A 16718-nucleotide genomic window follows, 5' to 3' on the forward strand; every position below is an offset into this window, starting at 1 on the left:
TAATTTGAATTACTTCACTGAAAACAGCTCCTAATGTTTTGAGGTCCAAATTGCACAGCAGTCTGCAGTTAATAAGGCACAGCAGTCTGCAGCGTGAACCTCTTAGGATGACATCCATCTTTTCCTTTCTCTGCAAGGAATCACAGCTATACCTCGTTTGGGAAGAGCACTGGCTGTCCATCTTTCCAAGACAGACGTGTCAGTCTAAAAGGGATGCATGGAAAGCTCACTGTGCTATTCAAACCAGCACATCTCTAAAGACAATAAAGTGTCTAAACCCCTCCATTATTAATGACGTACCAAAAAGCCTTCTCTTCCCAGGCGGAGCGCTCAATCATTTAAACTTTTACTTCCAAATTATCAGCAGCACCGTAATGGTGCAGCTGGCTATAAATGGAGGCAGGTTGCCCGTGGCAATGTCAGGGGGGATGGCATCAGGCTGAGGGTGCTGGCAGTAATCCGTGCTGACAGCTTTCCCCATTACTGCCTCTCCCCGGAGCTCCCGGCGGGATGAGAATGGGCACGGAGCGGAGCAGAGTGCGCATCCGGCCGGGCACTTGGAACATCAGAATGCAGCCCTGCCCTGGTACCACCACCCTGCTCTGGTACCACTGCCCTGCCCCGGTACCACCGCCCTGCTCTGGTACCACTGCCCTGCCCTGCTCAGTAATAGGAGCCTCCTCAAGCCAGCTCTCATAAGCTCTTGGAGGTCTATATTTCACCCAAGATAGCTCAGCTAGCTTTATAGACATAAAATCAGCAGGATTTTATTTTAAGGCTTCTGTTGCAGTGTTGGAAACAAAAAGGTTTTAATAAAAGGCAAAAATAACAAACTCCTTACAGAGAAAAACCAATCCAGGTGCAAGAGGTTCTTGCTCCTGGTAAAACACCTCACAAAAGCCATTAGTTTCTTTGTTCTCTTCTTTTTCTGGAAAATTGCCCAAGTGGGACTTTTTGGCTCTTGTCCAATCAGCTGTCCTTAAGTTTGAGGTGAAGTACCCCAAGCCTGTGAGATGCCTGTTTCACCTAATTGAGGAAAGAAACTTCTAGCCTTCTTTCCTTTTTAAGAGGACAAAGGATAGTTTTGTCACTCTGTCAACAGGGGGCACGTTCCTACACTGCCCTGCCCCGGTATCATAGCATGGGGCCCCACTGAGTAATAATTAGCATTGACTCCATGATTCCAGAAGGCTGATCAATCACTGTATTGTATTGTATTTATTTTTTATACTATACTATACTTATACTATACTATACTTATACTATTGCCCTTCCAGACAGTCCAATACAGCTTTGACCTAATTGGTCAGTTGAATCCAAGCACCATCACCAGTGGCCAATGAAGAAATCACCTTTTGGTAAACAAATCTCCATAACACATTCCACATGTTCACAACAACACGTGCAGCAAGGCAAGGTAAGAATTGTTTCTCATTCTTTTCTCTGAGTTTTTTCATAGCTTCTCCAGCTTCCCAGGAAAATCCTGGGAGAACTATGTCTGTCTCTATTCAGAGGATATGTGATTACTACACCCCAGCCCTGCCCACAGCCCAAACAAGGCCTCCCAAAAGATACTTTTCTCGCTAATGGGATTGAAGTAACCAAGAGAGGCTGCTGTTTGTAGCCCAGCAATGTGCTGCATTCTGAGTTCCAAGTGCCTTCCCTCTAAGCTGCTTTCACAACTTGTTGAATTGTTAGAAGGATGAGTAGTAGAAGTAGCAAAACTTAGCAGGTAGCTTTAGAAACATGGGATAATCTATAACAATTCTCCTTTTCAATGAGTCACTGTGCTTTGCTTGGACACATTTCCCGTTTGTGGCTCTCAGAAGATGCAGCACTGATTTAAGTGTATTGACTAAAGATAAACCACATGTCTACATCTCACTCAAATGTGATTTTCTCTCTGTTTACTAAGGGTTTTTATCTTTTTCCATGTAAGTGTCAAATACTTTATTGCCAGTGTTTATCTGCTTTGATGTCTTGAATGTTAAAGTAATGGATTTCTAGGCTTTATCATATTAATCGATAGCAAAATGGCACATTCCACTTCCTCATATTCAATTTCCACTTGATATTAACAACTGTAGTAAATGCAGTGGTAAATATTAGATTCTGCATAACTATTTTGAGAATGGGGTGCTTGTGGTAATTTGAAGAGAAAATTGTGGAGTGTAATAGCAAAGCAATAGTATTTAAATAAGGCCATAGCAAGATTGGCTCTTGTTTACATCTCACAAGTCAAATGAAGCAAAACCATCTGACTTTTATGCTTTAGGGGTTTGTTTGTTTTTAAATAAAAAAGTAGCAAAAGTGGTATATAATACATTTAGACTAAGTACTAAGGAAAGCTTTAAAATTAGAAAGAAATAGCTCTTTCATTTGGCATTTATTGTGCAATTTATCAGGTCTGAGGAATTGACCTCAGGCTTTTCGTATTATAGGCCTATTAATGTTATTGCAAACACGGTTGCAAAGTCACTCTCAAAGCTTTGACAATAAAAGGAGAACCTAGATGAGTAGAAAGGTTAATTTAATGGAGAAGCTTTCATGGAATGCTGTCATCATGTCTTTATGCTGGACATTAATGATCAAATCACTGGACAGATGCCATGAAATGGAAAGGTATTTCAGTGCCCTGTGAGATGGGATGGCACAGAGGATGGTGTCCCTTTGTTGCACAGAACAGAATCTCACCAGGAATCTGTACTCTGTGTCACATTTTCAGAAGTGCATTTCTGTGCCCCTTTCAGCTGGAATCGAGGCACAATCAAATTTTGGATTTATAATTAGAAATTGATTTCTTTGGATTTGTGTGACTTAGAGCTCTGGTTGGTGCATGCCTCGTGATTGGCAACCTTAGCCAAGGAGACAAGATTGAAAAGGTCACCAAGTTATCCATTCTTTAACTCACAGGGATAAATCCAGGCAGTGATTGAAGGAGAGGAGTAGATGGGCTGGAGAAGCTTATCTCAGAGTTTGCTGTCCTGTGCTTCCTGTCTAGGGATACTGATAAGTTATAAATCATATGCTGCAGAGTGCTGTGAAAGTTATCTGCCCCAGCATTGGGGCATGTCTGCCAGAGCTTCCAAAACATCCCAGAATGTGGAGGTGATCTTTGCACTGCAAACTGTGAGGCAGTGATGTCCAGCACAGCTCATGGAAACCACTGAAATCTCCTTCCCAGCCTTTTGCCTTGGGGTAACAAGGAAAAGCTCTTCCCAGGGGTTGGAGATCACCCTCACGTGCTGCTGATGGGGGTCTGTCACAAACCCCTGGCTGAGCACTAGCTCAGCATGAAGCCCAATGTGAAACAGGAGCACAGAGCAGGTGTATGGTCACACCTGTGCATCCAGCACAGTGCTGTAGGTGGTCAGGAGTTGCCATGGGACTTCTTTTATCCACCAACAAGTCCTGCTCCTCCCATCATGTCAGGGCTTTGCCCTTCATAACCTTCTGGGACACTCAGAGAGTTTTGTGCTCCTTGTTGTGCTCTCTCTTGGCTTTGGCATTAGATTCCATTGCTAGTTCCTGGAGTTCTGGCTCTCTGCTGCTGCAGCAGCACTTTCTCTGCCTCAGAAAAGGTGGAATTGGAGCTGTGGTGGTTTATGTACTCTGGAGGAATGCTCATCTCTGTGAGAAATATTTTGGAGGAACAGTGAAATAGCATGTATGTTTTTGCGTGATATTGAGTAAAATTAATTACAGCTAAGAATCTTCTGCCCAGTTATGAGAAGGGACAGTCTTGGATTACTAGGATAGAGATAAGAGCATTTATATGGCAGGCACAGGCAGCTGTAGGAAAAGAGGAGGGTCAGAAGGGGAAGAAACACTGCTGTAAAAGATGAATATTTTATCTGCTATACCTAAATTGTACTTAGCCAAAAGCCCAGACAACACAGTGTAAAAGAGAGAAGCACATCTCAAAATAAAAGGCTTTCAGTTCGCTAAAACTTCATTTATTATGGGCTTGAGAAGCAACTGGAATAGGAAAGTGCTGAATGGGCCTGCTAGGAAGCATAAAGCAGGAAAGGCTTCTTTCACTTACTGATTCCATTTTCGTTGCCATCCTCCTCCATCACGTTTATCCTCTCGAGAGCTCAGGCCAGGAGATTTCTTCCCTGGCACAGTGCCCTCCAGGCACAGCTGCAATCCAGATAAAACCCAAATACAGATGTTTCTTCTCAGAGCAGGGAATTCTGCTGGAGGAATGCAGCAGAGAAGGGGAGCTGAGAGCAGGCATGGCTGAGGCTCACAGGGACAGTGGGGCTCTGGTAATAGACACTGGGTTCAGACTCGCTCACTGGCTTTAAAGATGGCTTTTCTTCTCGTGTTTCCTGGGTTATGTGAGCCTCCTTCCAAAATAATAATTTACAAATAATGTAAAAATTAACAGATGGAGTAAACAGTGCTTGTTAATCCAAGCATTTTTTCATGTCTTCTCCTGTCAAGCCAACTTTTCCTACTTTTCATGGTATCAGCTTGTATATTATGGTGTTAATATCACAGAGAAATGTAGGATAATGAGCATTGAAGTACAGTCAAGGTGGTATAATTTAAAAAGAGAAAATCCGAAACTGCATCCCTTGGTCTCATCACAGTCACAGCTTTTTATAGGAAACTAAACAATGGTTAAAATACACATCAACAGAAAGGTAAAGGTTAAACATATTTGTGATTTCCATTTTAATGCCTCTTTTCAATTCACTAGCATACCTTTGCAGGAGGAAAATGCCTGCAATGCTTATTTAATTACATGTGTATAGCTAAAAGGTATTTGCAATGTGTTGGGTCATGGCCAGGCAGAGCAGCACCTGCACTTCTGTCCTGAACTAGCCCTGCCTTTGAGAGGAAAGATTTTCACCCTTCTGATCTCAGGGGGAAAAGAAACCCCAGGTGTACAAAGCAAAGCAGGTGGTGGTGTTTTACTCCCCTGATTTGATTAAAGTAGATGTTATTCAACTGAGCTGTGGCCAGGAGGCCTCTCCTGCTGACCCCAGCTGGTTTTGGGCCAGACCCACTCAGCAGGTTGATTACACACCCTTGGCTGCAAAATATCATGATTTACAGGTCTGTAAGTGTTTGAGGATTTCAGGATTAGAGTAGTCAGTGCTTACCATGCAGTGAGTGCACTAGGTGTGTCATGAAGCTGGCTGGCTGCTTTCATGGGGCTCTGTGAAACCCCACAGCTCCTCCTTGGGGTGCAGGGCACTGCTGGCGGCCCCAACAGCTCTCCAGGGAGCCTTGGGAAGGACCAGCACCTCTGAGAACCTGCCTGTCCAAAGGCTGAATGCCTGCTTGGAAACACAATGCTCCAACCATTTTACTAAGAGCCAGAATTCAAAATAAAATTTTTTTAATAAATCCTGTTGGAGGATGCATTTGCATTCAGCAATGTTTTGTGTAGCTCCATAAATAGTCCACATACAGAAACAACACAGGAACACATTTGTAGTTCTCTCTTTACTCAGATTTCCCATCCTCCCTCTTCCTGACCTTTCCTTTCAGGGGATTTGGCAGATTAACCTCATCAAGTTAAGCTCAATGTGTATTGAGGCTTTGTGTGCTCACAATGGTTGTTCCTTTTCCAGCTTCATCTGCCCATCCAGTAAGATGCCATTGCCTCTCCCATTGCCACTATAAATCCTATACCACTTTATCTTGTGTTCTCCTTCATTCAGATAATCTCTTCCTACATCCTCCTTTCTAGAATTGAGTACAATGGTGTGTGTACATGTATAATGAAAAATAATTTATTTAAAATATTTATAATAAATTTTATGGACCATTGGCCAGCAATTAAACATGTGGAACACACAGATTCAGTTTTTTCATGAAGTCAGAATTATCAGGTGATGAGAGGAGCTACCCAGGGTCAGACTGGTGCTGTGGTGGGGGAGATCTACAAGGAGTCACTGTCAGCCTCAGCAGGGACAGCACGGGAGGAGAGGGAGCAGGGCTTGTAGGAGGTCAGAGATGTCACAGATGAGGTGGCAAGGAGCTGGATAGGAGCCAGTTGGAAATGTAGAAAATTGGAGTCTGAGTTTGATATCGGTGTGATAATTACCAGGGGAGGGGTGATGAGTCTGAAAATGCAGAAATACTCTGGCAGTTCGTCCATGGAATGGAGCGGCAGCTCTGGCAGGGAGGACAAGGAAAGGCTGATGAGAACAAGCTACAAAAGTGAATTAAAAATTTTGTTTAGGTAAAGTTCAAAGTTGTCAAACCCGCTCCTGAATGTACTGACCCTTTCCTAGGAAAACATGGGTACATAGGATGGTATGTTGCAAGATGTGTGATGTGGCACTGGCATGGCCTGCTGGGGCACGAGGGAGCTGGGACAATGCAAACCTTCCTGGGGAATTAGGGGCAGTTCAAAATAATAACTGGGTAAATATGGAACAAAAACCCTTCTTGCACCTTGCCACGATACAGCAGAGGGAGCTGTCAGCAGGGTGTGCAGATCATGCCCCTGTGTGGTTTGGGAAACCAGAGGAATCTGTGTCTTTATCCACTCCTGCCCAGCCTGGCAGTGCAGTTGAAGCTGCAGCAAGGTTTGTCTAAGAGCTGTAACCTCTCAGCACCTCTAGTGATGGTGAGAAACACTTGAATTTGAACCAAATCAGTCTTTTGGTAGAGGATGGGAGAAACCATTCGAATATAGAAAATATTCTTGTCCCAGTCCTTCTCGTGAAGTTACACCAAACATTAGTTCTCTGGAGTACTTCTGCTCCTGCTATCCCTCACCCTTTCTGCAGGTTTGAAACTACATTTTTCTCACAGTTATAATCCATATAATCCTACTATGTGAGCTTAGATAAGAATTAAATTAGCAGCAGAGTATTGTAAGTGGAAAATTGGCTTGTAGAATTCTGCACAGAGACTGAGAACTGCTCACTTTGGGGTCAGTGGCAGGTTTATTACAAGACAGTCAGCACAGAGGGGTCAAGGATATTAATTGTAAGGAGCTTTCCATTTCCTCAATGAGTCTGGTTTTTCACCTTGTATTAAATTGAGAAAACCATGGAACACTACTCAGTATTTACCTTTCAACTTCATTGAATAAAAATTGGAATGCTTGAAATAAAAACTTTCATATCATAAGTAAGGTTCTTCATATTCTTTCTTTTAAAAGCACAAAGAAGTCCTCAAAGAACTCTTTAATAATACAATAGTGCTACAGCTAGGAATTGAAAGCATGCAAACTTCCAATCAGCTCATCTGTTCCCTTATGGGTAACAACATAAATATTTTGGAGGTCTCAAATGTGTTTTTATCACTTTCAGGGTAGGAAATAATTCTGCAAAAGTTATCAAAGGAAATTATACTTCTGTAAATGGAGCTCTTGTATCACTGCAAGCATGCTGTGTCTAACGTGCTTGGATGTCTTTGCCATTAGCATGCACACAATTCCTGATCTATTTAGGAACTTGGTGTTTTTAGGCTGCTGTTTCTATAGCTGAAGATAACATTCAACTTCACATTTGAGATCCGTGGTATGTGATACTACAAGAAATGCTGATTTAAGGGAAATAATGGTGTTAGAAGTAAAAAATAGTAAATAACTATTTTTTAAAAAATATTAATTATAATTAGATTATAAGGCAGCATGAATCAACCCTTCCTTGTGATGATTTTTCTCCTTAGGGGGTAACTGAGCCTGGCTGTCTGTACAGGTTATAACAGCTACAATGACCAGGTTTGTAGTGCAAGTGTAGGCAGCCCAGCAATTTCTCCTGAGAGCACAGGAGCTCCTTAGACTGGCACTTTGCATGAAGGGCAGCTCTGTGTGCGGTGTGGGGCACAGGGAACCTGCTCTGTACAAGCACACAGCGCACCAAAGGTCTGAGAGCACTGATAAAACCCTGTCCTGTCAGTGCAAGGACTCAGCTCAGGGCTGTGGTACAGCACACACGGTGCGGAGCATGAGAGATTACAGCTGGGGCTGTGACCCTCCATGGCACAGCATTAAACTGGACTGGAATATTAACTCTGGGCTTTGAGGTGCCTTAAACTTCAGAGGGCTTAGGGAAGCTCTGCCCAGTTGTTTCACATCCTCTGTAAAACAATAGATCCAAAATAATCTTTCATTGTCTAGGAGATTTAATTTCTAAAAGTTAAGGAGCAGTGATGCTTCTGAAGGTTCATTCTGCGTGCATCATGAATTTGTGGATTTTCAGAGTCAGGCTGAGAGGTTCCTGTGGCATTTAAAGTGGCTATAATTCAAAATGTTTGTAGTGCCAGCCCTCAGGAGTCAAAACATTCAGCGTGTCTAACTCACACCTGCAGAGAGCATTTTAAAGTGTCTGCCTCTGATCGCTTCCATCCCCACTGGCTTGTTGGATTTGATGTTGCTCTTTGTTGTCATATCAGCTTTGCTCCCTCATCTCCCTGCCTTTGTGGAGCTCTGATGTGCACGTGGCAGGAACGGCCCCTGCTTTGATTCCAAACTGGATCTGTGGCAGTACAGCACATTTCAGTCTGGAGCAGGAAAGTGGAAAGAGAAAAGAGAAAGCTGAGGTTGTTAGGAGGAAGTGGGCGACCTGGATTGGAGCTGGTTATAAAAAGCAGCTCAGTGTGGGCTGCTGTGATCTGCACAGATGAATGCACTGCCAGCTTCCCTCTGCAGGTGGCTGCAGGAGTTTGTGTGGCTGATGGGGCCTCCCAGCTCCCACCCTGCTGGGTTTTCCAGGTGCTGTTGTCCCTGTCAGACGGACCCAATTTAAATTCAGAGCTATCTCTGTGACACAAGTGCTTCCACGTGTGACCCACGGGAAGCTGGCACCCCACACTGCACCCACACTTCCCCTTGCAGGTCTCTAGTCACACTGACCTCAATGGCTTTTGCAGCATTACTTCTTACCTTAAGTAAGTTTTTCTGCTGAATGAAATGTCAGCAGATAACATCAGTGCTACTCCATAATTTAATAGTTCCAAATATGGCTTGGAGCCTGACTCAACATCCTCTTCCAGTAGACAGCTTGATATTTTGGTAATATTTGCCTATAACTCCCTACACTGGGGACTAGCGAGTACAAGAACCACGACTTCAGATACGCAAATATCTCACAGCCCTTCCCACTTAGTTTTTGGCAGGCATACAGGGGTAACCCTGTTGTAATCCTTTCTCCTGGCCCAAAGGGAGGGGTGGCTGTGCTCAGGACCCCCCTCTGTTTCTCTCTCAGGGAGCCCCTGCTTGTCCTCAGTTGCTGAACTCCTGCATCCATTCAGCCACCTGAATTCCAAGTGCTTTTCCTTGATGCTGGTATTATCTTGGCTTCTGGAGGGATAATGGCAGTGGGTGAGGCAGATTGTCTTTTTCAGACAATTTTTTTTATATCCTTCTGAGAGGAGACACACGGCAGAAAGATCAGCAAAGATCTTCTAATATTGCTGGATTATGGTTAGTCAAGAAAGAAAACTTAGAGAATACATCCAGGAAGGAGGATGTCTTCCCAAATCCCCGTTTTTCAGAGCAGACTGTTTTGAGGGTCAGAAATGAAAACCAAGAGATGTGATTTTTCCGGAGTTCTGAGAAAGCTTTAAAAGAACCAGTTTCTCCAAAGGCACAGTGATCCCTTTTCACTGGAATTTGTCCCTTCAACAGTATAAATGGATACTCCTGGTTGGATGTGTTCTCAGCCCTGGAGAATAGGTGCAATGAACTTTGAGAGAAAAAAAAGGTAATAAAAAACCAAAGGCTGTTTTTATAGAGTGTTTTACCTGTGGGTCTCACACACATACACCTACAGAAGGAACATTTGCCCAGCCTTTGTATTTGGCCTCCACATTTCAGCCCAGGGACAGCTCTACTGAAATCTTTACACTCTTTGCTATAAGTCTGAATGTCACATGGATTATTAGATCACCTGCCAATGGTATCAATAATGGTGTCAATAATGGTCAGAGGATTCTCATTAATTCCTGCCAGTGCCTTCAGAAATCAAGTAGTGAACATGCTGCACTGAAACCTAACAGGACCTAAACACTTTGCAGTCATAGGATTCATGCTCTTAGTGAAAAAACACAGGTTCAGGTTGAAGTTTTTGCCTGTGAAGCTCCAGGTTTCCATGGAATGATGGGCAGTGGGGCTGTGGGACACGGGGCGGAGCAGGACCTCAGGCTGTGCTCAGGGGCTTCGCAAAGCCCAAGGACTCCAGGGCCTGAGGGTGCTTTGGGGCAGCCCCTGTCCCAGGGCACTTTCTCCCCTGCAGCCTCTGTGATACAGGAGAAGCTTTGATCAGAAAGGCCTCCTGAGGAAGCTGTGCCTCCATGAGAAGTGAGAGTGTTATTCATATTTTCTAAATCAACAAGGAATTAAATGGAGTTTGCTACATACCAGTCACAGAGATTTATGGTGAGCAAGTGCTGACACAGAGCACGTTCCTCTAGGAAAGTGAATTGTAAGCTGCTAATCCCTCTCTGTCTCTTCTTTTGCATGAGACTACATTTCCTACAAGATGCAGTTTAACCTGAAACTTGACCTGTCTTCCTCAGAAATTAGTTCAATCAATAATTGCTCTCTACTTAGGGACCAAGGGAAAACAGTGGAACTTGCAAAGCTGCTTTGAAATTCATTTCCAGTGAGGTGAAAGCTTGTCTTAAAAATTGGAATTTCTCTCTGATTACTGCTGCAGGTAGATTAAAAATCTCTCCTGGTAAGATTGTAACAACTTATCATAGCAAAGAGCTTAATGATATTATTTTTTTCCTTGCAATACTAGTGATTACAATAAAACTCCAGCACTTTAATCATTAAGATATGCACTATAAGAGTTAATTGAGATTAGAATTATGTCTATGCTCAGAGCAGCTCCCTCTGAAATGACCTTGGCCCTTGTCCCTGGTGCATGACACTACAAGTTTGTTCCTATTTCAGTCTTTAAATAGACACAAGGCTAATGCCATTTGAGGATTTGCTCTGATGCAGCCCTTCAAGCAGCAATTTGTGGCAGAAATGGTAAAATAAACAGGTTTTGCAGGGGTGAGTGGTTGAGCACCAGGTTGTGTGGTGTGACGGTGTTCACAGGGGTCTGAGGATGAGGGAAGAGATGAGGATCTGACTCCATGTTTCAGAACGCTTGATTTATTATTATATATATTACATTAAAACTATACTAAAAGAATAGAAGAAAGGATTTCCTCAGAAGGCTAGCTAAGCTAAGAATAGAAAAAGAAGGAATGATAACAAAGGTTTGTGGCTCAGACTCTCTGTCCAAGCCAGCTGACTGTGATTGGCCATTAATTAGAAACAACCACATGAGACCAATCACAGATGCAGCTGTTGCATTCCACAGCAGCAGATAATCATTGTTTACATTTTGTCCCTGAGGCCTCTCACTTCTCAGGAGGAAGAATCCTAAGGAAAGGATTTTCCATAGAAGATGTCTGTGACAGTGTGGCCGTGCAGGTGTGCAGAGAGCAGTGCTGGCTGCCCTGCTGGAGCTGCTGGGCTGAGCTGCAGTGTCCCCTCGGGGCAGGGAAGGTGCAGGCAGGGAATTTGTCTCCCAGTGACAAATAAGTGATTAAGATCCTTCGCTGTCATTCAAATCCTCGAAGCAGCATTAAAATGAATATTCTTACCATGGATTAACCACATGAAATCCACTTTAGGCAATAGCAGGATGCTGTGCTGCCAAGATGATTCCTGTCACTTAACTTGTGTTTCCTCCCTCCTGCAAAGTCCCTCTTTGTGCTGTTAATGCAGCCTAAAAGGTGTCTGCATATCCATGTAAGTGAAGTTGCTCATACAGGGCATAAATGTCAAGAGATCTGTGCTCCCAGTAAAATCCCTCAGCCATTACAGGATTTGCTTCGATGACAGACTTCATGTGAATGGAAGATGATATATTTATGTTTCAATATAGCTGAGCACTCCTTAAAGAGGAAGTTGTGAAGCATGCCAGATTATTTGTCAAGGGACTGCAAATGTCACAGGCTGCAATTATGTGAGCTCAGAGGAGGAAAAATGCACTAGTGCTGTCAGCTTAGCCAGAACCCCATGTTCCCAGCCCTGTGGAAACTGGAAACAATTGTACCAACAAATAAATATCCAAATGATCAAACATGGAGGAGCTGATAAACAGGAGGTGTCCTCAATGCCTTCTCTGAGACATGGACTAACAATTTCCCTGGTGAACACTGGGTCATTATGTTATTTATTTATACTTATTTTGATTTTGCTCTAGAGCCACATTGTGAAGCAGATCACTCCTCTGTACATTCCATTGATCCAAAAAGTGAAAGAGCTGAGCACAGCTCTTTACTGTCTTTCTTGTCTGGAAACAGCTGCTCAGCACTGGCAGAACCCATCCCACATTTGCCTGGCAAAGGCCAGGCTGTTTTCTCTTGAACCCTTCTTGCTTCTGGCAATTGGCACATGGGAAATGAGAAAAATCCATAAATCTCCCATGTGCTCTGCTCTCCTACCTATAGCTCACACAGACAAGCAGTGTTTCTTGGTTTAATAACAGATGCCCTTCACTGGTGGCACAGTCACCTTTGGAGAAGAGTTAATCTTTAGAAGTTGGGAGGATTTAATGCCAAAAGTTAACAGGCTGCTTGGAGAGCCCTTACTGGTTCTGTGCTTGTAGCTTGAGGCAGCGTTGCTGAGACACAACAAAAACCTCTCCCAGAAGGTGCCATAGTAGCTGCTACAAACTTGGCTAAAACTAAAGATGATTTGGAAAAGAGCATAAATTACTGTGTTTTGTAGGACCAATTAATAGATATCAATTAGTTAATTGATATCAACTAGTTAATTGATATCAACTAGTTAATAGATATCAACTAGATAATTATTTCTAACTCATGAAGGAAAAAATATAGAGAGTTTTAAGTCTATACATTCTTATCACTGTCTGGGTTGTCCTAAATGTGCATCTTTCAAGTCCATAAATATCTCAGAATCACTAGAGAGAAAACAGAGTGCTGATGGATTTTCTTTTGACTCTTTAATGAAGCTAATAGACTCGTAAAAAGCATTTGGTAAGGAGGGAGAGGGATTTTAAAAAAGCTTTTTGAAATCTACAGTCTTCAGAGTTTTTCCCTGGGGTGCTTGGAGATTTCCTCTGTTCAGAATCACACTGTGGAAAGGGCAACAACACAACAGAGAGCATCAGTAAACAGATGAAAACCAGTGCTCAAAGTAATGTCAGCACAACTTGTGAGCATTCCTTGGACTTCATTTCCTGTCTATAGTATTGCAGAGATTTCAAAGGTTTCCATTATTTTCTGGTGGCTTCACATGCAGCGTTTTCAATTAAGGAAAAAACCAACAAAACAAGCAAACAAGAAACCTCCCACACAAAACCAAAAACTTCAGCTTCTTTGTTTTAGACTCTGCGGGGTTGTGGCAGCATCCTGATCACAGGAGGTGACAGAAGCAGAGGCTCACAGGGCTGCTGCCCCCACCCTTCTGTACCAGCCTGGGGGGCTGCAGCTGCCACTTGAGTGACATGGACGTGTCTGTGAGAGCAGGGCAGGCAGGGGGGGAAGAAAAGAAGGGAAAAAAAGGGAAAAAAAAGAAATAAACCAAAGCCCCCCAGAGATCCTATCTGCCCACCTGATGCTTCCTGGGGTTTAGAACTGGGAAAAAGAGATGGAGAACAAGGAAATCCTGTTGCTGAAGGTGGAGGTGGCCAGCAGGAGTCAGCATGGGGATGGGATGATATGATGGGATGGGATAATGGGATGAGCTGGACCAAGTTCTGTTATGTTGCGCTGGGCCGGGCCCTTGCCCTCCCTCTCTGCAGCTCCATTTTTGAGTGAGCTTGTTTGGGTTGTTGCTGTTCAACTTCCCGCACCAACACATCAAATGTGTTTTGGAAACAGCCTCATTCGTTCAATTACTGTAATAGCAGTTAAAACAGGCAATGAGCATGGCAGGAATGGTGATGAATGAGGCAGAGAATGACTCCCCTCTCCCTGTTAGCAATTCAGATTTGACTAAAACAGTCTAAGAGGTGAATGCGTTATTCTGCTTCTCATCCTTCTCCTGCTTTCCATCCTCCCCTGTTTTCATTAAGCATAATCTCTGTTGCTGTTCTGCAGATCACTTTGCTGCTGGATGTGTTGTTCCTGCATGGTTATTTGGTTTACTCTGTGTTTCAGTGTCTTCTATTGCACAGCTTGTTGTGCTGGAGCTGTACATGCTTGGCCTTTATCAGTCTTTCACACCACTCTGTTATTTTTTCAGTACAGTCTGAAATCTTCTAAATTAATATTCCCTTTCTTGCTTTGTTCTTTCTTCCCTTTATTTTTTCTTTAAATAAGCAAATTAATGAAACTAGCAATGGCAAAATCTTTATTTCAGTGTTTCAGTTATTCATGACTGATTTCTGCTCCAAATAACATCCCAATAACTGGCTTTCATTTATTATCTGGGTGACTGTGGATATGCACAACATCCCTAAAACAATATTCATCTCCAAGCACCACAAGCCTTGCCTTTCCTGATTTCCTGTTATTTGATCCCTGAATTGCAGTTATGCCAGAGAAGTGGAACCAAGCAGATGATTGGGACTTAAAAATTACTAATTTGAAAGCATCTGAAAAACTGCCACACAAGGCATTAATGGCAGAAGCAAACACTCATGGATGGCAAAATTACTCTTAACTGGACTCTAATTCAGGGTGAGGAATCAGAGTGCTCAGAGGAGAGAAGCCTTTCAGTAAACAATGTTTGGGATTGTCAGAGATAACTTGGCAAAACCTGGACATCCCAGAGGAAGCCTGAGAGCGTTTGCTCATGTGGCCATGGCAGAAGCACCATCCCCTCCTGGGCAGCCAGGGGAAGGAGCTGTGGCTGCTGCAATCCCACAGCCCTGCCCAGGGCACTCCAAAGGGCTCCCAGAGCACCTGGGCCAGGCTGGGCTGTGTGAGCAGGGCTGGGCTGCAGCAGGACCTACAGACACACCTCTCTGCCCTGCAGGGTTACAGAGGACTGACAGACAGACCTCTCTGCTGTCCTGGGTTACAGCAGGACTGACAGACAAACTTCTCTGCCCTGCAGGATTGCAGCAGGACTGACAGACAGACCTCTCTGCTGTCCTGGGTTACAGCAGGACTGACAGACAAAGCTCTCTGTCCTGCAGGGTTACAGCAGGACTCACAGACAGACCTCTCTACTGTGCTGGCTTACAGCAGGACTGACAGACAAACCTCTCTGCCCTGCAGGATTGCAGCAGGACTGACAGACAGACCTCTCTGCTGTCCTGGGTTACAGCAGGACTGACAGACAGACCTCTGTGCCCTGCATGGTTACAGCAGGACTGACAGACAGACCTCCCTGCCCTTCCCCTCTGAGCAGCAAGCCCCATCCCAAGGGTGCCCCAGCCAGGGCAGTGCCAAGGACTCAGAGTTCTGGCAGGGAGCTGTGGCCTCCATCCAAGGATCAGCTTGCTGGCCAGATCCGGCAGATTGGGAGCTCTCTTAGACACTGGTGTCATTTCTGTCCTCTTTTTCTGTATGTTGAAAGTTACAAATTCCAGCAGTGGGTCTCGTTTAGATCTCATTTGTGACCTGACGGTTCATTGCTGCCTCTGCCTCTGCTTTCAGCTCTGAATTGCACAATGCCAGGCACATGCAGGGCAGATTTATTTTCTCCTCTCTCTTTGTATTTGCCAGCAGTGTGATAGAGCCACCAGGGGCTCTTCTCTGTTAATTTTGGGAGGTAAACAAGGGCTTCCTGCTAAGTTTTCAGAACAATATATGACAGCCATTCCTCTGATGTCTTCCAGGCTTACATGCTTGTGTGTGTCTGGAGTGAGAAAATGTCCTGATGGGTCCCAGTGCTGACCAAGAACAGATTTCTCTCCTGAGAAATTAAGCTGCTGCTAATTACCTGGGCAGGGAGGAAGGCCTGGTCTGTTTCTGGGATGCAGCCAAACCTGAGTTAAAATCATAACAAGGGAAGATATTCCGTGGTGTAAACATTGCTGGCATGCATAATTTCTAGCAGTTCATTTGAAAAATCAGAAGGTTTGAAAACTGTGAGAATATGCTAGAGAAGGGACAAAATTCTCTTTCAAAGGTTCCTGAGAAGAGAGTTCCTATCTTTCAGTCAGGCTCCCACATGCCTTTGCTATAGATTATGCAGGATGTGATGTAGCTTTGAATCCTTATTTACAGATGGTAAAGCAGTAACTTAATCAGATCCTCCACTGTTGTCTCTGCATAATACAAAAAATTAAAAAACCTTTTGGGTTGAAAATGACACCCCTGTGCATTGATTCTACCAGGGCTGTGAACAGCTCTTGTATCAGGTTATGTAAACTTCCCTCCATCAAGTAAAGATGCCATTTGCAAAGAGTCCAATAGCTGTTCCTGGGCATGTTTAGAACCACATTTCTAAAGATTATTTTATGTAATGGCCCTTAAAGATCAATTTACATTGAAATAGATTGAAATTAAATTTCTGTTCTCTTGTTATGAGCAGCTTTCAATTCTGTGGTGAATGATGTCAGCTGTCATTTGACATTTCAGTGCAAGATCTGACTTACTTTACCTCTTCATCTATTCTAATGAAAGACAGCTCATTGTAACCTACTGCTTATTAAAATATTTTTATTTCAGCCATCTGATCTTGAAGTATTGAAGCAGATTTCTAAGCATGAATTCAACTTATTCAAAGTCTGCTCACCTGTGACAGTAAAAATAGCAGGCACCTTGGTCTTTGGAGTGGGTTCCCTAAATTATTAATATTTTCCTACCTTGGTATG

General features: G+C 43.6%; 1 long non-coding RNA gene across 1 annotated transcript in view; it reads left to right on the plus strand.

The window, feature by feature from the left end:
* Positions 1-16384, plus strand: part of LOC135454208 (uncharacterized) — a 39932-nt gene extending 23548 nt beyond the window's left edge. The window contains exons 2-3 of the long non-coding RNA XR_010442039.1: positions 1278-1417; positions 15738-16384. This is a non-coding gene — a long non-coding RNA (uncharacterized LOC135454208). The remainder of the gene's footprint in view (positions 1-1277; positions 1418-15737) is intronic.
* Positions 16385-16718: the final 334 nt, after the last annotated feature.

This window comes from Zonotrichia leucophrys, chromosome 14, assembly GCF_028769735.1.
Source record: "Zonotrichia leucophrys gambelii isolate GWCS_2022_RI chromosome 14, RI_Zleu_2.0, whole genome shotgun sequence".
Lineage (NCBI taxonomy): Eukaryota > Metazoa > Chordata > Aves > Passeriformes > Passerellidae > Zonotrichia > Zonotrichia leucophrys.